This window comes from Sebastes umbrosus, chromosome 1 (genome assembly GCF_015220745.1).
Source record: "Sebastes umbrosus isolate fSebUmb1 chromosome 1, fSebUmb1.pri, whole genome shotgun sequence".
In the NCBI taxonomy this organism is placed as follows: Eukaryota; Metazoa; Chordata; class Actinopteri; order Perciformes; family Sebastidae; genus Sebastes; species Sebastes umbrosus.
The window spans coordinates 38,645,562-38,669,209 of NC_051269.1; the positions used below are offsets into that span (position 1 = coordinate 38,645,562).

The 23,648-nt window shown below is 40.1% G+C and overlaps 1 protein-coding gene across 1 annotated transcript in view; it reads right to left on the minus strand.

Annotated features, from left to right (window-relative positions):
- Positions 1–7,150, minus strand: part of frmd4ba (FERM domain containing 4Ba) — a 62,965-nt gene extending 55,815 nt beyond the window's left edge. The window contains exon 1 of the mRNA XM_037770825.1: positions 6,920–7,150. The gene's annotated coding sequence lies outside the window, so the exon portion shown is untranslated. The remainder of the gene's footprint in view (positions 1–6,919) is intronic.
- Positions 7,151–23,648: the final 16,498 nt, after the last annotated feature.

The following is a 23,648-nucleotide window of genomic DNA, read 5'->3' on the forward strand; positions in this document are numbered from 1 at the left end:
AGGAGGAGGAGAACACAAACAGAAAGAGGGATATTCTGCTCTGGAGTGTAACGCTGCATAGATCTGTTGGGTTCAAGGCTGCCTCGACTGCTGCCTGAGGTTATGGATGAACCCACCAGGAAGCAGGTGCTCCCCTGTGAGGATCTATATCTCACCTGAGCAGCAGCACACCGCATTTAGATTTTTAAATATTGAATAGTTGGTAGGAAATTTACACGGTAAATATCAAGAAGGACACAACAACCATCCTGAATAATCCTTAAAAACTGTCCTCTTCTGTTTTAACGTACAGCTTTGCCTTATCCTCATATACCATAACTTTGCAGGTGAAAACACATAAGAGATTTAATAATTCAGCGTACAACCTGTCGGCCTGCGTCTTAAAGGGATAGTTCGGGTGTTTTGAAGTGGGGTTGTATGAGGTGCTTATCAACAGTAGGTGTATTACTTACGTAGGTGACGGTCGGCACGCCGCCATCATCGAGAAACAGACAGGAGTACCAAGACCAGCGCACCTAAAACAAAGGCTCACTAAAAAAAAACTGATATTCCGTTTAAGTGTACTATAACTATATTTAGAATATTTTCCGACAGCGAACTGAACTGAAAGTGAACTTCTCTATACTGTTTTTGTCATCCGAGTCTGGTGGCTTTGGAGAGAGAATAGATAAGTATCACTTTCAGTTCAGTTCCCCGTCGGAGAAGAAAGGAGAAGTTAAGGCTGTCTGACGCCGAAGATAGAGCGGTGAAAATATTTTAAATATAGCGTACACTGATATACATTTTTTAGGTGGCTAAAATACGTTTTGCAGCTGGCCCCCCCGTCCACAGCAGTACATTGCTTTGCTTCGGTGTCGGTGCTTCTGTTCGTTTCTCCAAGCTGGGGGTGTGCCGACCTTCATCTACTGTAGGTAATACACTGATTATGGATTAGGAACCTCATTCAACCCCACTTCAAAACACCCGAACTATCCCTTTAAGGCAAAAGTGTTTACCAGCTCTGAATGGCCACACTCGAGGCGAGAAGCCTGCTTTTAGTCATACAAATGGGGAGAAAATGTTGTTGACAGTCTCTCCTCAAAGACATTCATGGCGTTGCACTCGTACAGACGAAAACAAGAACTTGAGAGAGAAGTTCAATTCCTGAATACTTTTTCATTCTTCACACCTGGACGCAGACACGATACCAGTGTCAGAAAGGTGAAGGGTTCAATCCAACAAGCTGCACTTTGTCTGAGGCATACAGTAGATTCCATCAGGAGTGCTTGTCGGATTGTCAAACAGCTCCTCAGACACATTTCCGACATCGGAACAGCAGGGGCTGCAATTTCTGTAACTCTCCTAACAATCTGACACTGCAATCCAATGTTTTCACTGCTATCTCTGCTGTCAGATTGCTGACCTTTAATCTCAGCCGTGTTTGTGGGAATTGGACCGCTCTGTAAAAACAGAAATAAAACAAACAACAATATTACATTGTTTTTTTTTTTTTGTACCATTCATGTCGAGACAAATTGAGGGAACTGCATGACATACCGTCGAGCAAGGTTTTTTCATATAGGGATGCATTTTTAGTAAGTGGCATGATTACAAAATGAGTAATGTCATTTTGAGATTTTCTTCTGAAACAGTTCTGGTTCTGGTCTCACTTTGGCTCTGGATTGAGTTTTTCATTGGCTTAAACGCAGGATCCATTATGAATAAGGATTTCCCTATCTTCAGTTTGAAATATTGTTTACAAATAAAATAAGTTTCAATGTAGTTATCGTCTAAAACCATTTAAAAGAATCAAGGGTTAAGGCCTTTTCACACAGAGGGCATGAGGAACAAATGACATACTCGCCTGCGAATATTATATCATATTATATTATATATTGTCTAGGACTTTCATTGTGAAAGATAGCCTTTGTAAAGGTTGAAAGGAGTAATAAAGTTTACTGTCTTGGTTCGGACTACGGAGCCTCCGTGTTGTTGTTTTATTATCGTTATAAATAAAGACGCAACTCAACCTGTTTCGCATAACGTGATTGGTTGATGCCTTTATTTGCGGTGTGAAAGCTCAGAAAAATCAAATATTACGTCGCTTTTTTGCCACATAATATTCACATTCTGTGTGAAAGCATTCATGACAAAAACAACAGTTTGAAAAAATATATTGACGTGCGAAATAATTGCACAAAAAGAAAGCCCCTTTGCATAAGCCGCTGTATTTGAATTTTCATAATTAGGAGAGATTAGTTTTTGGCTTCATTTCATCTGTAACGTTTTCAAGAAAATTAATTCACTTAAATCAAATACATAGAATCATATCATGAAGCTATAAAAGCTGAACATAACCGACACATATTAACATCTTTATCTATTGAAGAGTGGAGCGTAAAATAAAGTTTACTATTTGCTTTGTCTTATTAAAACAGATGTCATCGTGATGGGTAAATGATGATGTATAACCAACCTACTGTTTCACCTAATTTGTATACGTTGTTGCTCTGTTGGAATTGTGATTAATTTCCCACTACGGTTCCCCGGGGACGGGAGGCTTTTACTCTGAAGTGCTCGGGTCAATAGCCACTGATACACATGGGTAACCTATAAATCCATCCTGGTGTCCGTTCTTTAAATAATTCATAAGGAGGCGGGTTGGAGCGCTGCATTTTGAGGGGAGGTTTGTCACACCGGGAAGTGTCTGTCCTTAAACAGATTGTAGCTTGTTTTAATGCAGTCTCTTTCATCTAAATGATATGGAGACCAGCTCCCGGAGGAGTTAGCAGCCAGCTGAGAGCCACTCTCCGGGGCTGACGCTGGTGTTTTTCTGCTGTATTCTGAAGGGGAATAAACACAAACCAACCCTGAACATCATTATTCACTATACAGCCACACCACATTAAAGCACCAAAACCCCTCAAAATCAAACAAAAGACAACAGTATTGTGGTCTCATAAAACTCTTTCCACGTGGTATTTCTTGCATACAAGAATCGTAAATTTTGGAAAAAGCACAATGAACGCGGGATGTTTCACAATGTCTGTGTTTTGCACGTGAAACTAAGGTCCAGACTCTTTGTTTGACTCAGGATGTCCTGTCTGAGGGGACAAAGCAGACACGAAACAAGGAAAAGAGATGTAGTGCCTGTACTCTCTACAGCCAATGAGGAACAGATTCCTGTTGACACAACTTTCGGTGTGAACCGTGTTTGCAGTGATTATGTTACAGGGGGCACCGGGAGCACTGGGGACATTTACAGCAAACACAGGAGCACTCAGACAGTTGTGTTTAAACTTTTTGGACTAAATCATTTAAACATATACTCAACAAGCGAGGCCCCAAACTCAAATGCCCCCTCTGGACTGATCTGGATTGATTTCCACTGCTGAGCCTATTGATTACTGCTGACCCACAAACACGCTCTCTAGAAAACACTCCAGTGCCTGACCCTCCATTACGGCTCAAGCTGCAGGCCTGTTTACATATATTAAAGTGCCAATCCACAACCTCCATGTTTTCCACTTCTGAACACAGAAATGCACTCGTTGATCTGGTGCTTTTTGCCTTGTACTTAGACATCACCTGTCAGTCACAGAGTAACTGCTTACTAAAGCGACGATGTGACGTTTGAGCAACAAAATAACACGTTTTTCCTCTTACAAATGAAGAGTATAATTCATAAGAGATAAAACACACCATTGCTCAGTTTAAAACACACAGCCAGTTAGCTGACTTTATGACTCTTTCCCACCTTTGTTACTGTTATAAAAGCTTAGCATTTTAGCTAAATACTAAACTACACTAACTAAAGTTACACAGTCTTGCTTTAAAGGGGCACTATAGGGTTGAATGTCTTCTGTTGCTCTGGAGGGAGCGCTCCGAAGTCTTACCCTGATGATGTCATAAGGGCTAAACTGTAGGATCAACCTGATCTCATGGTAAGGCGTATAAATAGTACAACATTTTAAGGACATAATAGGTCATGATAACGTGTTTTAGGCATTGTGAAGCGGCTCTTCCGGTGTAATTTAACGCCACGTTGTTACCGTGAACAGTCACGGTTATTTTTAGGCAATGAAACCAATTAATTACGCAGATTTCACACCAGAGCAGTGGCGAAATGCGGCCTGCGGCGAGCTGCCGTGCAATGTCTTTGAAAAGCTGTGGAGGACGCTCCCAAGCTCAGCAAGCTGCGGCCGTTTGATTCTGCGTCTGAGTGCGGCCAAACTAAAAGTTGGGAAAAGTTTCAATTTTAGCAGCCAGAGAGGACCTGCAGCCAATCAGTAAACAGATCCTGTTTGACCTATGTTACGAAGAGTTTCTTTCCACCTGAGACACATGAAAACGCCTCCCAGCCACAGTAAAATGTCATTATTGAGGCGAGCCGCATTTTGCCGCTGCCTGTTGTGAATTTGGCGTTATGTTTGGGGAAAAAACATCATGGTTGGGCTTAAAATAATTACCTCAACTAAGTGAAATACGTACGGAAACAACGTAACATAATTACAGAAAATACGTCACAAATGTAACTTCAAAACAACTCAACAACACTTTAGGACACAAACATCGGTCACCTGGTTGAAAGTCCTGTGTTTCTTTGACCCACGCACTCCCCCGCCCCCATCCCAACATATGTCTTCAGTCTTTCTCACTTTTTATACTACGTCACTTTCTCTTCCTCACTTGCTCTGATCGTCGCTGATTGTTCTACGTCACTCGCTCTGAGCGTTGCATATTCACACGGATGCGTTTACATTGCAATCAGTACAGATCAAATGGCGTGAAATGACACGCCAAAAGCAAGAACGGCATTGTAAATGCATGCAAAATGACTTACAAATTGTTGTGTCATTCACCATTTGGTGAGACCAGGCTGGTGGGATCCAGTGTTTTTGTTGCTTAACTCATACTAAGTCTAAAAATCAGGATTTCCTGTCCTCTGCTGCTTCAATTTTGATGCTTTTTTTTTTTTAATCCGTCCCTTGTGAGTCCCTCAACTTTATGTAAGTGGAATACTAATCCACTGAAGTACCCCTTTAAGTTTTTATATAATGTTTTTCAATGTCTGTCCGTCCTCTGTTTTGATTCTGAACAAACTTTCTCCTAATAGATACCTTCCAGAAAAAGGCTTTCATGATTTTGATATAGGTTGAATTTCTAAATATACAACATGTACATTAACTCATATTGTTACCTGTTCCCTGTACATAAAGAAAGCATGTGTAACTTGCAAGGACCCCCCCTCTCCCCACTTACATCTGTCACACGCCAGGCTTTGATCAAGAGTTTGATCTTTCTGTCGTCAGAACCAGTCGGGCAGGAACTTGTTTTCTCTAGCAGAAGTGTTGAATTGTACGAACCTGCATGACAACAGTATCACATAGCCTAACTGACAAATGCTCCCATTCAAGCCCTCTGTGAAGGAGAGCAATAATAAAGATGTGTGGGAAAGAGGCAGAGAAATGCTGATGAACAACTTCTGACACAATAACAGGGGCTCTTTGAGGAGAGGTGGGAAGACACTATCAGCTCAGGTCACACTCACCCAGGTTGACTGGATGTGGTCTTTTAATCTTGTTTACTCTTTCAAAGGGCCGCCTTTGTATGGATGAGGTCGTTAATGGACCCTGATTGACAAATAACTCTGTGTATCTGTGTCGAGCCGAGCAGCAGCAGCAGCAGCAGCAGCGGTGGTGGTGTTGGAATATTCTGTGACGGTTAATAGCTTTATTGAATCGGAAGCGCTGACCCCATTAAAAGCAGCTGAACATCCCAGACTAAAGTCAACACAAAGCAGCGCTGCCTTTGCAGTTTGTCTCTCTGTGTGTGTGTCAGAAAGAGACACAGAGACACATGTTGCTCTCATGAGGCACTAATTCAATATTGTCACCTATACAAACCTGAGCCTTTGTTCTGCATCACTCACACGACTCATCCCTGGGTTTCCTCACACTGTGTGGCATTACTTTTCATCTATGATATATATTTTTAGAGCTCTGGATGAAAGTATTCATCCTGTTTTTTTTGCCAGCACCACACACAGACACTCTCTCACACACACATACACACACACACACACACACACATGCACACACACACACACACAGGATATCATATGCCTGCCATGCCTGCCTCTCCATTGTTTGTTTTGTCCAGGAAACAGGATATTCACACACAGAGCAGAGGAGAGCAGACCAGCTGACCACAGAGCCACAACAGAAAGAAGATTCATTTTCACTTTAAAAACAGAACAAAAGAAACATATATTTTTCTCTTTTCATCCTTTCAGTTTAAGGAGCATTAGTGTCCACTGTCTCCTGTCAATGTGCTTCAACTGTCTAGATTATATCCAATATAAGTTTCTGACCAGCAAAGCACTCATGTTGACATGTCAACAGTTCACAGCTGACATTCAGGCAGCAGAAGTCAAGTAAAAGACATGAAGGCTGCCAGTTCACAGGAGGTGTGGATCAATTTATACTCAAAGACAACAAATGAGCTGTATTATGGATTGATATGGTGATGGAGGCATGAGCACAAAAGACATGTTTCACCACAGAAATACTGCATAAAATATAGAGCATTTAAATGACTTAAATAAAAACAATAAGTGTGCAAGTTATTATTGAAAATAAGCTGTATTTTGGATTGGCATAAGCACAAAAGACATGTTTCCCCACAGAAATACTTCATAAAATAGATCATATAAATGACTCAAATGCACGTTTTAAAGTGCCAAAATAAAAGCAATTAAGTGTGCAAGTTATTATTAAAAATGCAAAATAACAAAACGAACCACGAAAAGCTGTTACAGGTGATCACAAAAAAAACTATATTGTTTTTAAAATAAACAGAAAAAATATAATAAAATAGTCCTAAATGCCAAATAAGCTCTAAATGTTTGTGTTTGTATGAAAAAGGAAACGTTTCTCACCTTGTGTCTTTTGTTGTGATCTGCCACTTTATTGTCTGAGCTCGGAGCGTCTCATCCAGCCGGCTCCAGGTCCGTCAGATGGAGCCACCTTCCTCTTCCTCTCCTTCAACAGAGGAGACTCATGGAGAATAAAAAAGGGTCGCAGTGGATGAAGAGTCCGCAGAGTTCAGCCGAAACCGGGCTGTAAAAGTCCAGCAAGAGAAGCGGCTGTCTGTTCGGTATAATAACCCTGATCCTCCAACACAGTCAGTCCGTCAGTCCCATCATCCATCCACACACTCCTCCTCCTCCTCCTCCTCCTCCTCCTCCTCTCAGGATGGGACAGACAGATGCACCAACAGAGGAGCTCTCTGCTGTAAACTCACTACTGACGCTGGAAATCAATTAACTATTTGAAATTGAATTAAACACTCTGTCAAGGGAGTTATACACTTTTTATGAAGCCAAATGGATCAGAAAAATATCCAACAATTTCTGATCCTAAGTGAGTTATAGGTTTAAAGGAGCAGTGTGTAACATTTTGAGGAATGTATTGGCAGAAATGTAATATAATATTAATAATGTTTTCATTAGCGTATAATCACCTGAAACTAATATTCTGTGTTTTCGTTAGCTTAGAATGAGCCCTTCATATCTACATAGGGAGCGGGTCCTCTTCACGGAGTCCGCCCATGGATGTAATAAGAGAACTGGATACAGCGTTGGAGGTGGGAGGAGAGTTGCTCAGTGGCGCATGAAGCCTAAATGGCTCGACTTCCGTCTGGAAAAGTACCCGGATCTTGGCGGAGTAGCGTCCGAGATGATTGGCAGAGTAGCGTCCGCTCGGTCACATGACTTGGTCACGGGGTCCCAACGTCACGCCGTTGTCACGGCTTGGCGCTCCAGCCTCGGTCTGGGTCTCACTCACATGAACGGAGGAAGGAAAATAAGTCTGGATTCAGTTGTTACAACTTTAAAAATTACATTTTTTAAATAAGGGCTATTAGAGTGTTCGTACTGGGGAGTTGATTCACCTCAAAAAAAATTATCTGCTGAGTTACAGACGTCTCTTTCCCAATGTAGGTCTATGGGAAAAAGTATTTTTGGGCCCAATGGCATCACGTGACGGACACGGAAGTTGCAGTACCGCCGTTTGGCCACTACGAAAGTCCGGATCGATGACCGGCGCACTTGAGCGGGTCCTCTTAACGGAGTCCGCCATGTTGCTCCACCATGTTTCTACAGTAGCCCAGAACGAACAAACCAAACACTGACTATAGTGAGAACCTTTTGTGTTTTTACTTTACCTGAAGGCCACCGTAGTTCTCCGACACGCTTGTGAAACTGCGGTAACGTGAGCTGCAGATTGCAAACTGGATACCGCCAGCCGCCGTCTGACTTCCGTTGCTCCTAAAGTAGTTTTATTACGGTAAGGATGCCCTCTGAACGAGGCGAACGGCGTTGCGATGGTTTTGCACCCGGTGACTCACGTTACCGCAGTCTTGGTAAATGAGGAGTGAACGGAGGGGTACTCAAATCCTACACACTATCCCTTCAAGATCTATATTGCATTATTGAAGCCCATGTGTGGATTAATTCATAGGAACATTGCAATTGGGAATTGTAATGTGCTCTTCATAGGTCATGCTCAATTGAAAATGCCAATCAGAGGCAAATTCATTTTAATGCCACTAATTTCTTTAAAGCATTAACGCAACTTGCGCTTTTTTTAGTTGTAGCGGGCTCAGTTTTAAAGTTAGAGTGAAGATACTGATATCATATGACACTAAGAAATCACTGTCAAACCATGTCATACTAGCTTGTTGCAAAGGAGGCTAAATAACGCTCCAAACTTACGCTACGTTTTGGCGAGGAAAAACTGTCATGGTCATTTTCAAAGGGGTCCCTCGACCTCTGACCTCGACATATGTGAATGACAATGGGTTCTATGGGTACCCACGAGTCTCCCCTTTACAGACATGCCCACTTTATGATAATCATATGCAGTTTAGGGCAAGTCATAGTCAAATCAGCAAACTGACACACTGACAGCTGTTGTTGCCTTTTGGGTTGCAGTCTGCCATGTTATGATTTGAGCATATTTTTATGCTAAATGCAGTACCTGTGAGGGTTTCTGGACAATATCTGTCAATGTTTTATGTTGTTAACTGATTTCCAATAATATAAATATACATACATTTACATAAAGCAAGCATATTTGCTCACTCCCATGTTGACAAGAGTTTATACTTGACAAATCTCCCTTCAAGGTACAGTTTGAGCAGATAAAAAATTTGATTAATGTGCGATTAATCCCGATTAACTATGGACAATCATGCTACTAATCGCGATTAAATATTTCAATTGATTGACAGCCCCAATTAAAACATTACATTTCAGAAAAAAGAATCACTGTGAGTCACAAGAATGGCTTTACAGGTTTGTTTGGACATTGTGTGTAACATTTTAGACATATTGCAGATTTTCCAGTGACTACGCCGTAAGGGGAAGGAAAGGAGTGCCACGCTGTTGTGGCTTCATGACAGGCCGAACAATTGAAAAGCTCAGTAATCCACAGAAACTGCAGCAGCGAGGAAATGGGAGGAATGAAACTGTCCAGTTTATTATAAACCAGCTGAACCGAGAGTCAGGGGCAGCTACAAGGTGACGTTTCCTCAGCTATCTCAGCTGTGCAACCAAAAAAAAAGAAAAGAGACAGATGAATCTTCATGTCCAGGCAAAAGGCCGGGTGTGTTGCTGGAACAAAATGCTTTCTTCCAAGTCTAAATGAGTCACCCCGGGGACGGCCCCCATCCCCCTCCCTATTTGTGAGGATTTCTGCGAGCCCGTGATTAGGCTCACCCCGGTGCCATGTGTGCACCAAGTACCCTCCCACCCCCCCACCATGCACACCAAATCTCTGCCTGGCCTCAGCTCCCGTTGAGATTAGCCCACTCGCTATTGTTCTGATGACACTTCATATAAGCTGCTATACTCTCATTATGATAATACCAAGACAGCATTGCAGAGATTCTGAAGAATAAAATGACTGTAGTATTCTCTGGGAATTGGTTTATGTACTGTAAACAAACACATACAGTACAGGAAATGTACCATTGTCACCTAACTTTATTTACCTTTATATACTTTACATACTGTTTTACAAACTGTTACACCTCCGTATATATATATATATATATATATATATACATATTGATTACTTGTCTATACATACTACATTCCTGTCTACACCTCTGTGTACTGTACATATATTACTTCTCATCATGCATAGGGTTGGTTTATATTTATTTTTGAACTCCAGATGGATATGTGGGTTGTAAATAAAACTTGGGATGCTGTTCATATATTTGATTTGGGATGTAAATACATCTGGGATATATTATATTATATTATCATTCTATGAAATATGAGTTAATAAAGGAGAAGTGAGAAAGGGGTAGGGAATATAAGATTCACTTCTACCTACTCCTTTTTGGACATTAATACTCTTGTTTTGTTTGTTATTATTTTGTATCCGGTTTTTATTTGTTTTTATATGTTCCCATCTGAAATACTGTCTTCCAAAAAATTTACATTTACATTATTATTTTATATTTACTTATGTTTATATTTAAGCCCTATATTTTAACTGCACCATTTTTTCCCTTAGATTATCATTTTGCTTTACTTTTACTTGTGTGATATATATTTTATGAGCATTGCTGAAGGAACCTGAGACCAAAGATGTTCATTGCCAATGACTGCTTTGCTGGAATTGACAAATGACAAATGAGCAAAACTTTTATTTACATCATGCGAAGATGATAAGAAAATGTTAAAGTCATTTATTTAATGATAATTAACACAAATCCACAGATTTATAAACCAAGTCAAAGAACTGAGAGCACCAGAGAATGCAAACGGTCTTAAGTGAGGGGGTCTTTGTTTGTGCAGAGGGAGGAAACGATGAATTTTAAGTACAAGGGGATTATGTCGTGCTTTGGAACAGATGTTAACATGGAGAGGTCTTCCCTCCTGAGAGCGGCCCCCTGACTGACACACTGTCCCACAGTCATTGGCCCGTTGTCAATGTGCATCCTGTCTTCTGGGTCTTTAGTTGCAGATTGCCCCCACCCCCTCCAGGACAGATTAACTCACCCCCCCTCATCAGCCGTGACCTTGATGGACTGGTAATGTCATCTTCTTTTGTGCTTTGACAGACATTAACTCTTGCCAACTTTCATGCATCCCCTTTCAAGCAAACTTTATGCGTTCATGAATAGCTCGACACAAACAAAGGACGGATGACAATAAAGTAACGTCAACAATAAGTGAGCACTGACCCATCCATCCCATCTCATCCTCTCACCAGGCCTCTAAGCAGGTCAGCTGTTGTGCTGTTGTCCTCCTACCACCAGTCTTCATTCTTCTGGATAGCTTGGCCATTTCAGTGTGTCTTTAGTGTTTTCCAGGTCATGGTGAATGAATTAAGTGGTTCTTCTTCACCGTGTGTTAACCCTCCCCCGCGTCTTCTTGTAAAAATTACAACCTTTTTTTATTGGAAAAACTGGGTGTAGGAATATGATGATATGTAAAACATTCGTGATACAACCCACGATGCATGTGCAGTGACAGTTCAATCTAAAGCAATGGATAAAATGTGTAATCACTGCACAATACTTGCTTAACTTAACCCTTTATGATCCCAGATAGGTCAAAACCATGGGGAAATATCCTGCACAATCTACGCTGTCTGTTATACTTTTTTATCACTTCTTTTGTGTTAATTAACTAAACTAAAACTAAACTATACTAAGCTTTACCGCATGAAATTAGCAGTAATTCTTCTCATTTCTAGCACACAACCATGGATTTTGTTGGCTGAGGTGACGACTGGCGTTAGTAGATTTTATTAACTGTAACTAGCTAATACTGACTCCAAAACTATTTACTCTCTCTTAACTAATAGATCTTTTTCACAGCAGACAGTTTGACATGTCAAAGTAGGAAAAGCACAGGTGTATTCAATAACATTAATGATAGCTGCATTCCCCTTAGGGGAGGCCCTGGTATTGTGCATGCTGACTCACTGGGACACTTCATTGTACTGAGCCATCGTTAATGTTATCAATTTCACCTGTGCTTTTCCTACTATGACAAAAGATCTGCAGTGAGAAAAGTCTATAACATGCCCTTTGCCTTTGGTGGTAGGCTAATGTAGGTTACTTCTATATGTAGTAAGCCAGCTAGTGGTTAGCTGGACATGCTAACATTTGCAGCTCACGTTAAAGCAGATAAACACAAAAAACAAAAACCTTCTGACCTTTTTAAATGCCGTGTGTATTGGGTCTCGCTCTCACCACTTCCTGAGGAAATTCAAAGCTTGACAGGTCAGCTGTGCTTAGTTACAGTTGCTAAGCTATGATTGAACAATCACGGTTAGGGGGAGGAGTTTAGTAAATGGTCAATTGAGATGTCTATTTACTTTTAAAGTACACTTTCAACAATCTGCATGGATTTGTCTCCCTTAAAGTGAAATATAAGACATTTTAAATGTATCTTTTATGGACAAAAGCTATATCTAAAACCCAACAAATAAAACAGTCTACATACATAAACATAACCTATACAATAGTTACATAGAATTAAGAAAAAGTCATATAATGTGCAGTACAACTTCTTGTCGGACTGGTCGATGGATTATCTCTGTGTGATTTTCAACTAACCGTCACCGACTTATATTCAAACACAAGAAAACAGAGAGTTTCCTATACACTTTAGATACTCCACCTATAGGCAGAAGTTGCACGACCACAGTGATGAATGTGAAGTGTCCACAGCTGTTGAATCATTACAATCACTAAGCAGTGTCAACCTGTATTTAGCTAATAGCCAACGTTTTGTCATTGAAAGTATCACAAAAACATCCGAAGCATCATACTGATAATAATAATCTCAATAACATAAGATTTATCACAGTCACTGAAGTTTATAATCAGAAAACCCTCTGAAACTAAACTGCATGGAAAAATGTAATTACCTGTGAAAACATCACCATCAGGACACATGCCAAGACTTGTTGGAAGGAAGCCACCTGAAAACAGCTGGTCCTGAAAACTGCAGGGAGATCCTTGGAGTATAGATGAGCTCTGTGCTAGATACGGAGATATCACAACTCAGAAAATGAGCTCTAGAGAAAACCATTAAAGGGTTTAATGCCTTGTCTGGAGGACTTTCCTGGGGGCTTCTCCTGTTAACAATAATCTCAATCAATCGGAGGCACATTGTATGTGAAACAAAGAAAATCAGCTCAACAAAAATCATCTTGTAACACAAACTCAAACAGTGTCTATTATTTATTGAAGTCAGACACGGACATTCCGCGTGTCATGAGGACGCATTTTATCCTTTTCGCGTGTCATTTGTACACTACACAACAAGGAGTTTGTATTGCATGCTAAATGATTTGTGCATTATCGTGGCATTCATACGCCTTTTTGTGCGAACGGGCTGCTAAATTAAACATTTAAACGAAATCACATCTTACATCTTGCCATACTGCTCTGAAATATGTTGGTTGACTTGTGCCAGCCTTGGATATTTCTTCCCCTTCATTTTTATGTTGTAATCCGTGTTTGGTCGATTGAAAATATCCTGGATAAAAAGATATGTCTGTGGTGTTTTCAGAACTGGTCATGAGTGTTTTCCCCAGCGTGACTTTGCCTTCTATATGCTGAGAGGACCTTGAGTCGGTGTCCTGAAGTGTCCTGACTCCTCACGTTGTCATAGTGTAATTGGGTTATTGTGCAAGGAGAACTAAAGGGCAGACAGCACAGGGTGTGTAGGACCACTGTACTGAGATGCGTAGTTTCAATCAAGTCTCATGACTTTGACGTTTCCTTTGGCTGCTCGCCTCAAAACAAAATGTGATCACACTGTGAGAGAATCGAAACCTTTACAGTGTTTTGGGATTATCAGATGGAAGACATCCTCAGGAAGCTGAGTAAGGATGCATCACTCGTAAATAGTGAAACCAACTAGAAGACACTACAGATCTGACAAAATAAGATGCTGTGGTCAAACTTTTCTCAGCATTGTTCAAAAATTTCTTTCAGTACACAAGTTGTTTATTTGACACAACAAAAATAGTTTTTAAATTAGATTAACATAAAAAACATGTAAATATCATATATATTATTAAATTTGTGGGCTAAAGAAATACTATTGGTCCATAAAAACCCTTGATATTGCATGTGTTCAGTTTCTGAATGGCTTACATACTGCTCTTTGCTGCTTTTTGATTTTCCTGTAACGCCAGTACTTATGCTCTGGAAAGTCTCATTTTCAATTTAAGTACCTCAAATTCATTACTGCTGAAGCCCTTCTTCCTACAGCCTTTATTTTTGGTGGTCTCTATAGTGTTTAGGGGGCGTTACCTATTCTAATACCTGTCCTTATAGTGTTTAAGGGGCGTTACCTATTGTAATACCTGTCCTTATAGTGTTTAGGGGTGTTACCTATTGTAATACCTGTCCTTATAGTGTTTAGGGGGCGTTACCTATTGTAATACCTGTCCTTATAGTGTTTAAGGGGCGTTACCTATTGTAATACCTGTCCTTATAGTGTTTAGGGGTGTTACCTATTGTAATACCTGTCCTTATAGTGTTTAGGGGTGTTACCTATTCTAATACCTGTCATTATAGTGTTTAAGGGGCGTTACCTATTGTAATACCTGTCCTTATAGTGTTTAGGGGTGTTACCTATTGTAATACCTGTCATTATAGTGTTTAAGGGGCGTTACCTATTGTAATACCTGTCCTTATAGTGTTTAAGGGGCGTTACCTATTGAAATACCTGTCCTTATAGTGTTTAAGGGGCGTTACCTATTGTAATACCTGTCCTTATAGTGTTTAAGGGGCGTTACCTATACTAATACATGTCCTTATAGTGTTTAAGGGGCGTTACCTATTGAAATACCTGTCCTTATAGTGTTTAAGGGGCGTTACCTATTGTAATACCTGTCCTTATAGTGTTTTGGGGGCGTTACCTATACTAATATCTGTCCTTATAGTGTTTAAGGGGCGTTACCTATTGTAATACCTGTCCTTATAGTGTTTAGGGGGCGTTACCTATTCTAATACCTGTCCTTATAGTGTTTAGGGGGCGTTACCTATTCTAATACCTGTCATTATAGTGTTTAGGGGGCGTTACCTATTGTAATACCTGTCATTATAGTGTTTAAGGGGCGTTACCTATACTAATACATGTCCTTATAGTGTTTAAGGGGCGTTACCTATTGTAATACCTGTCATTATAGTGTTTAAGGGGCGTTACCTATTGTAATACCTGTCCTTATAGTGTTTAAGGGGCGTTACCTATTGAAATACCTGTCCTTATAGTGTTTAAGGGGCGTTACCTATTGTAATACCTGTCCTTATAGTGTTTAAGGGGCGTTACCTATACTAATACATGTCCTTATAGTGTTTAAGGGGCGTTACCTATTGAAATACCTGTCCTTATAGTGTTTAAGGGGCGTTACCTATTGTAATACCTGTCCTTATAGTGTTTTGGGGGCGTTACCTATACTAATATCTGTCCTTATAGTGTTTAAGGGGCGTTACCTATTGTAATACCTGTCCTTATAGTGTTTAGGGGGCGTTACCTATTCTAATACCTGTCCTTATAGTGTTTAGGGGGCGTTACCTATTCTAATACCTGTCATTATAGTGTTTAGGGGGCGTTACCTATTGTAATACCTGTCATTATAGTGTTTAAGGGGCGTTACCTATACTAATACATGTCCTTATAGTGTTTAAGGGGCGTTACCTATTGTAATACCTGTCATTATAGTGTTTAAGGGGCGTTACCTATACTAATACATGTCCTTATAGTGTTTAAGGGGCGTTACCTATTGAAATACCTGTCCTTATAGTGTTTAGGGGGCGTTACCTATACTAATACATGTCCTTATAGTGTTTAAGGGGCGTTACCTATTGAAATACCTGTCCTTATAGTGTTTTGGGGACGTTACCTATTGTAATACCTGTCCTTATAGTGTTTAAGGGGCGTTACCTATTGTAATACCTGTCCTTATAGTGTTTTGGGGGCGTTACCTATACTAATACCTGTCCTTATAGTGTTTAAGGGGCGTTACCTATTGTAATACCTGTCCTTATAGTGTTTAAGGGGCGTTACCTATTGTAATACCTGTCATTATAGTGTTTAAGGGGCGTTACCTATACTAATACCTGTCCTTATAGTGTTTAAGGGGCGTTACCTATTGTAATACATGTCCTTATAGTGTTTTGGGGGCGTTACCTATACTAATACCTGTCATTATAGTGTTTAAGGGGCGTTACCTATTGTAATACCTGTCCTTATAGTGTTTAGGGGGCGTTACCTATACTAATACATGTCCTTATAGTGTTTAAGGGGCGTTACCTATTGAAATACCTGTCCTTATAGTGTTTTGGGGGCGTTACCTATACTAATACCTGTCCTTATAGTGTTTAAGGGGCGTTACCTATTGTAATACCTGTCCTTATAGTGTTTAAGGGGCGTTACCTATACTAATACATGTCCTTATAGTGTTTAAGGGGCGTTACCTATTGTAATACCTGTCCTTATAGTGTTTAGGGGGCGTTACCTATACTAATACATGTCCTTATAGTGTTTAAGGGGCGTTACCTATTGTAATACCTGTCCTTATAGTGTTTAGGGGGCGTTACCTATTCTAATACCTGTCATTATAGTGTTTAAGGGGCGTTACCTATTGTAATACCTGTCCTAATTGTGTTTAAGGGGCGTTACCTATTGTAATACCTGTCCTTATAGTGTTTAAGGGGCGTTACCTATTGTAATACCTGTCCTTATAGTGTTTAGGGGGCGTTACCTATTCTAATACCTGTCATTATAGTGTTTAAGGGGCGTTATCTATACTAATACCTGTCCTTATAGTGTTTAAGGGGCGTTACCTATACTAATGCCTGTCCTTATAGTGTTTAAGGGGCGTTACCTATACTAATGCCTGTCCTTATAGTGTTTAAGGGGCGTTACATATACTAATACCTGTCCTTATAGTGTTTAGGAGGCGTTACCTATGCTAAAATCAGTCCTTAGGCTTTATAGTGTTTAGGGGGCGTTGCCTATGCCAACACCTGCCCTTATAGCCCTTATATGCTTCCAATTTAAGTAGGATTCATCATTCAGCACACCTAGGTAAGAGCAGATTTGGATTGTTAACAATGTTTGGTGCATCCGGAGTTGACCTCTCTTATTTTTTCTCTTAACAGAATATTATGTTGCTGCATGACGCCCATTGTTTCAAGTTGATGTATTTCCTAATGTTTATTAACTACTGGTAATCTTTTCAGATATTCTTTGGGTAGTATTTCACATTTAATAGACTTTTTATTATGTAACATCATGTGACACTACCTCTATGCTCCACATAGATGTCCTTACCTCTATTTCACTCACCGGGGTATTGAGGCCATTTGTCAGTAGTGTGTGAAACAGCATTTACAAACTGTTATAGTACCACCGTGTGGAGTAGATGTGTGGTGCCATCTTTAACTTTAGAGAGGAGAGCTACAGACAGGTTATTTTTCAGACCTTTCTCTCTCATCCCTTCTTCTTTCATGTGTAATACTGTTTTACCCTTTCAGACCTGTCTTATTCACATGAACAATATGAACACAGTATGAGAGTGGGAAAACACACTTCGATTGAATTGCTCAAAACTTTTGGTGACGGGTCGTGAGGAGATATTGCGTCATATTAATGGATCACAAGAAAAAAAGGTTAGGAACCACTGTCATATATTTAAATATATTAAAAAATCTAAGCCAAGAGTTTTAATTCCATATCCTAAATGCAGACAAACAACCATATTTACTGAAAATCATTTGCAATTGTGAAAATCAGCCATTATTTAATATTTTAATGAAATAAACAAAGAAATTCAACGTTAAGTTAACACTACAGTTACAGTTTTTCTCAATTGTTCACACACAAATACTGGTACTTGACACACAATGACCACAACATGTAACTCATGCACCAACCCCCTGAACCAATTCTGCTAAACTACAAGCACAATTCCTGCTTTACACTCAAATTGCAGTTCTAAAACACACTTTTTTCAAAACACTACACACAATTCTCTGCATTTGGCACAATTTTCATGAAGAAAATCTCGTTTTCACAAGGAACACACTGTCATTCAAAATTCTAAAGTCAATTGCCCTACTATGCACACTGACTCATCACATGGGCAAACACCTGTCACACAGTGTTACAATTAGCAATCAGTTGATGCTTTTCATGGCTGGATTTGACATGCTAAGCGATATTTCCCCCGCTGCTTGGCCAGGGAAAACATTGCTTGTGATGTGGATGAGGTGCTGTGGCCAGACCGAAACAGAAGAGAGGATGCAGCATAGTTTTTTTTTCCCGTTTTTTTTTACTGTAACTGTATACAGTAAATTCTTCTGTTGTTTTGTATGTAGACCACTGTATGTGCAACTTTGTGTTGGTTGGGATGTACACTGTGTACATTGTTTTTGTGGGGAAAATAAAATATATTTGTTACCGTGTATTTGTGTGTTCTGAGTATAAAAACAATATTCTAAAATATTTTACAACACACTTATGTATGTACTGTCTGTAGTAAGTGTAACTGAACAAAAAAAAGGCCTAAGTCATTATGATGAATGGAGAAGAAGTGTTTTCCATTCATCATAGTGTTTTACATTGAGCACATCAGTGTTCAACTGGTTCTTATAAATGTCTATTCATATGATGGTTTGTGTGTGTCATTTGAAAACAAAATACCATTTTGAGAAGAAATAACATTGTTTTGAATGTAAAGTTTCATTTTGCAGGAGAATTGAGGGGTTTTGCCCATTGTGTGTGTGTTTTTTGATTTGTGTGTAGAGTTCTGAGAGTATGAGGCATGCTTTCAGAAAATGTGTGTAAACAATCGAGAAAAACTGTAATAGTGGCTGACTTCTCATTTGTATTTGCTGCCCTCTGGTGAACATGTTTAGCTACAGCAATAACCAGCTGAAAAAGACACCTTAGAAAACTCACAGGGGCTGCATTGTTGAACCCCAAACCATGAGTGCAGTCCCACACAGCCTTCAACCTGACTGACATGGCTTTCAGCTGCATGATAGTCAACCCTCTGTAAGCTCCAAGGTCACGCCGTCTGTCTGACCCTGAACCCCAAACATCCAGACATTGCAGAGACCATCGGCCCTGAGGGAATGAATGAGATATAACCGGAAAGAAAACAACATTTTTTCCCCCTACATATTATCATGGCTTATTATGCTTTATGTTCCTATACTCAGGCCCTGAAGTCATGTTTGACTATGAGATGAACTCTTCACTGCTCTGACATTCATGCGTAGCAGGGCTGGAAACATGTGACTAACCCATAAACAATTGCACTGTGTCAAAATGCAACTCATATCTCTTCTGCAATTTTACGGTCGTTCGATAGACAAATAGCTTTTTTTTCTGTGGAACAAGAAAGAAAATAAAACGGCAAACAACTGTCGTAATGAATTGTAATCAAACATGACCTTAAAGTCGGGGTAAAGCAAATAAATGAATATGTGTTCTGACTTTTTCACACCACAGAAAAATTTATTATAAACCACACAGCCAAATGTGAATGAGTATATAAAGTATATTAGATTTTCACTACACGGTTATCGTGGCCAAATAATTCATGATAACGATATTATCACAATATCTAGAAAAATAATTAAAAAATGCTATCAGTCAAATTCATCTTTAACTTTGTTCATAGTGTGTTTTGTTTCTTTTTTGGCAAATTAATTACACTCAAAATACGAGTGTGAGGTGGAGAGAGAGTCTGTTACCATAACTGTGCAAAGGTGTGCAGAGGCGCTGGATTATTTACACAATATTATCATATGTGTATTATTAACATGATAACAATATTTCATTTTTTAAATATCATTAAATATCATCAATACCAGTATATCGCAACAACCCTAATATAAAGTATATAAAAATAAGTTTCAAAATCGTGAAAAAATAAGCAGTATTCTTTTCTCTGAAATGCTGGGGGCGTGTCCGCTGACGACTCTGAAACCATGTGACAACTGTGAGGGTTGATTAGCCTACATATGACATGTTGGCCATCTTACACTGCTGCATGCTAATGTTGTAGAATATTAATGCTCTATGGGCAGCTAACTTCTGGGGCTGCGCTAAGGATGGCTCCTGTGCGTCATTGAGCCGTGACTTCAGGCTGTTTAAAGGTCAAACTTCACAATTCAGTACTATACAGTTCACAGTTTTTTCCCATGTCTGATTTTACTTTATTCAGACTTTAAGTGAAGAGGCGCCGGCTTAATTGGTGGGCAGGTGTGCTGATTATGTCCAGGTGAGCAGTGAGACAGAGAGAGAGGACAAGAGGGGAAACACGCAAACAGACAGACAAAACCAAAATACACCAAGAAGCACACGTCACTCATACCAACAGGCAGAAAATAATAAGAACATACTCACACCAGGCAGGCAGGTGTCACAGAGGAGGGAATGTGCCAGATTTTTGCTTTACCTGGACTTTAAACTACACTGTCAACTCAGCTCGATTTGTATAGCTTTTAAACACAACAATTTCACCCTTTCAAGAGCAGACGTCACAAAATGCTTCAATGCAAACAGCAAGTAAAAGGCAAAACAACAGACATGAAATGCAAACATCAAGCTAAAAACACAATATACACTAAAAAACTAAACAAAATCAAGTCCAAACTAATGGGTCTGGAGCTGCTTTTTAAAAGTGTCCACAGGTCTTAAGTCCAATGGAAGACAGCTCCAAAGTTTATATGCTACAACCTCAGAAGCACAGTCTCCTTTTGTCTCGAGCCTGGAGCGAGGAACAACCAACAGACCGTGATCGGAGGACGTCAGAGACCTGCTGCTGATGTATTGCTGCTGCAGTAGCTCTTGAATGGAGGCAGGCGCCTGATCATGCAGACGTTTCTAAACGTGATCACAAGAGTCTTGAACTGTACATTTGATGGGAAGCCAGTGTAAAGAAATCAGAATGGGATGAACATGAGACCTTTTGGAGGTCAAAAGATTGGCAGAAGCATTTTGGGCCACTTGAAGGTGATTTAGGGAAGTCTTGTTAAGGCAAGTGAGAAGAGAATTGCAGTTGTCAAGACGGGAGGAAATAAACATATTAATGCTCATTTCAGCTGGGGACACCATGGGCCTGAGTTTACAATGTTCCTCAGCTGGTAGAAACAGGAGTGAACCAAACAGTTAACATGCTGGTCAAGACCCAAAGGTCCACAGAAATGCGTAAATTACGGAGGGCTGGTTTAACAGAAGAGGACAGAGAGACTTTCTATCATCTTAGAGACGCCAACTGGGGCAAAAATAAGAACTTCTGTGAACCTCCCTGCAGATCCGGGAGTCATGGACTGACCTAGGCCACTTTGCCTCAAGGCTTGTCACTGGACACTGATGGTCACAAGTCATCTGCTAAAACATTTGGGGTTTACAATATTTCCAACAGCATCAAAGTCAATGTAGCATCAATGTGCATTTGAAAGGACTCCATGGTGGAGAGAAAGATACACTCACCGGCCACTTTATTAGGCACACCTGTTCAATTGCTTGTTAACACAAATAGCTAATCAGCCAATCACATGGCAGTAACTCAATGCATTTAGGCATCTAGAGGTGGTGAAGACGACTTAATGAAGTTCAAACCGAGCATCAGAATGGGGAAGAAAGGGGATTTAAGTGACTTTGAACGTGGCATGGTTGTTGGTGCCAGACGGGCTGGTCTGAGTATTTCAAAAACTGCTGATCTACTGGGATTTTCACGCACAACCATCTCTAGGGTTTTCAGAGAATGGTCCGAAAAAGAGAAAATATCCAGTGAGCGGTGGTTGTGTGGACGAAAATGCCTTGTTGATGTCAGAGGTCAGAGGAGAATGGGCAGAGTGGTTCGAGATGATAGAAAGGCAACAGTAACTCAAATAACCACTCGTTACAACCAAGATATGCAGAATACCATCTCTGAACGCACAACACGTCCAACCTTGAGGCAGATGGGCTACAGCAGCAGAAGACCACCCGGTACTAGCACTGGCCACTTTATTAGGTACACCTTGTACCTAATAAAGTGGCCGGTGAGGGTAGTCCAACCATGACACCTGTGGGCTGTGTGAATACTTCAATATGTGCTGTCCTTTGACCTTTAATTACCTAGACTACTGCATTTTCTGAAAACCCTTCGTGTTCATACAGGCAATGTATGCAAGTTTGGAGCATTATATAACCTCCTTTGCGACAAGCTAGTATGACATGGTTGGTACCAATGGATATATATATATATATAGCCTAGAGGCCTACTACATGAAAATAAGTTGAATAAAAACAAAGTAGAATATAAATTCAAACTTAAGGCAAGATATTGATATAAATGTGTAAATTACCATTGCAAGATTTACCTGAGTGTTGAGGCTGTGGAAAGATTTGCGATTGACATAATCTGCTTCATTTTCACCCAGACATGCGGAGATGGGAATGTGGGTGAAATATATTGCACCTAGCACTCTGGGGAACCCTATGAAGAGAGTAGGCTGCATTTACTATAGGCCTGCAAGAGTATACGTAATAGGGTTTACATTATTTATAGGCCAAGTAGTCGCATAGGTTAATGCCTACTTGCCGTGTTATAAAAGCCCTCTTTTATGGTCTGGGTGGTCAGGGAACACAATGAAGCCATCTAGTAGCTCTGTCAGAGCACGTGCCACCTTGTGTATAGCGCTGCAGACTGTATTTTTGCTCAGGTTCTCTGTTTCATCCACAGCATAAAAGTACATAAAAGTACATACAGAAAAGTACTCGTAGCAAAGTAGCACAGTGCAATGCATACAGTCTGCGACACTGTAAGTGCACAGCTCCAACGTGTCGCACTGGCAACATACGACTCAAGAAGCTGACACAGATATATCAGTTCCTCAGTCGAGAATCTATACCGCTCGTACAGGTAATCATCGGGGAAAGCTATAGAGGGTTTTGCCGGACCCTGAAGACTCTTGCCCTCCTAAGAGATCCTCTAATGATCCTTGCACATAACTCAACAGGATCCTCTAGAAATGGTGAGGAACTGATTGGTCAGTAGGCGGTGCTTTTATACGCCTTGATCTATAATCTGGGACATAACCCGAAACCCCAATAATCTAAAAAATGTCCCATTGGACCAAGAGCCCATTTGTCGGACAGCCCGTTGTCCTGAAAACAAACGTCCATTGTTCCGAAAATACACACTCTCTGTGCAACAGACAGAGGCATCTCACCCCAGCTTACCCTTCGTGCCATCACAGTTCGTGGTTGTTTCACGGATTTCTGTGAGATCATGTTGGTTATCCGGGTGTCACAGTGAAAAAGAGATGTTGTCTTTTTCTATAATGTAATACAACAGAAACATATGGATGGAGAAAATAAACGGGACAGACAGAGTTTTAAATCAAAGCTTAAAACTTTCCTGTTTGCTGCTGCCTTTTATTAAACTATGATCTTATACTGCACTAGAGCTTTTACTCTTGTGTGTTATTATTCTATTTTAGCTTCTATCCTAGCTTTTGTTTTTAGCTTGTTTTTATTTTCTAATCTTTAATGTTTTTATAACTGTTCTTATTATGTCTTAATGTTCTTTTGCACTTTGTCGCAATGTTCTTGAATG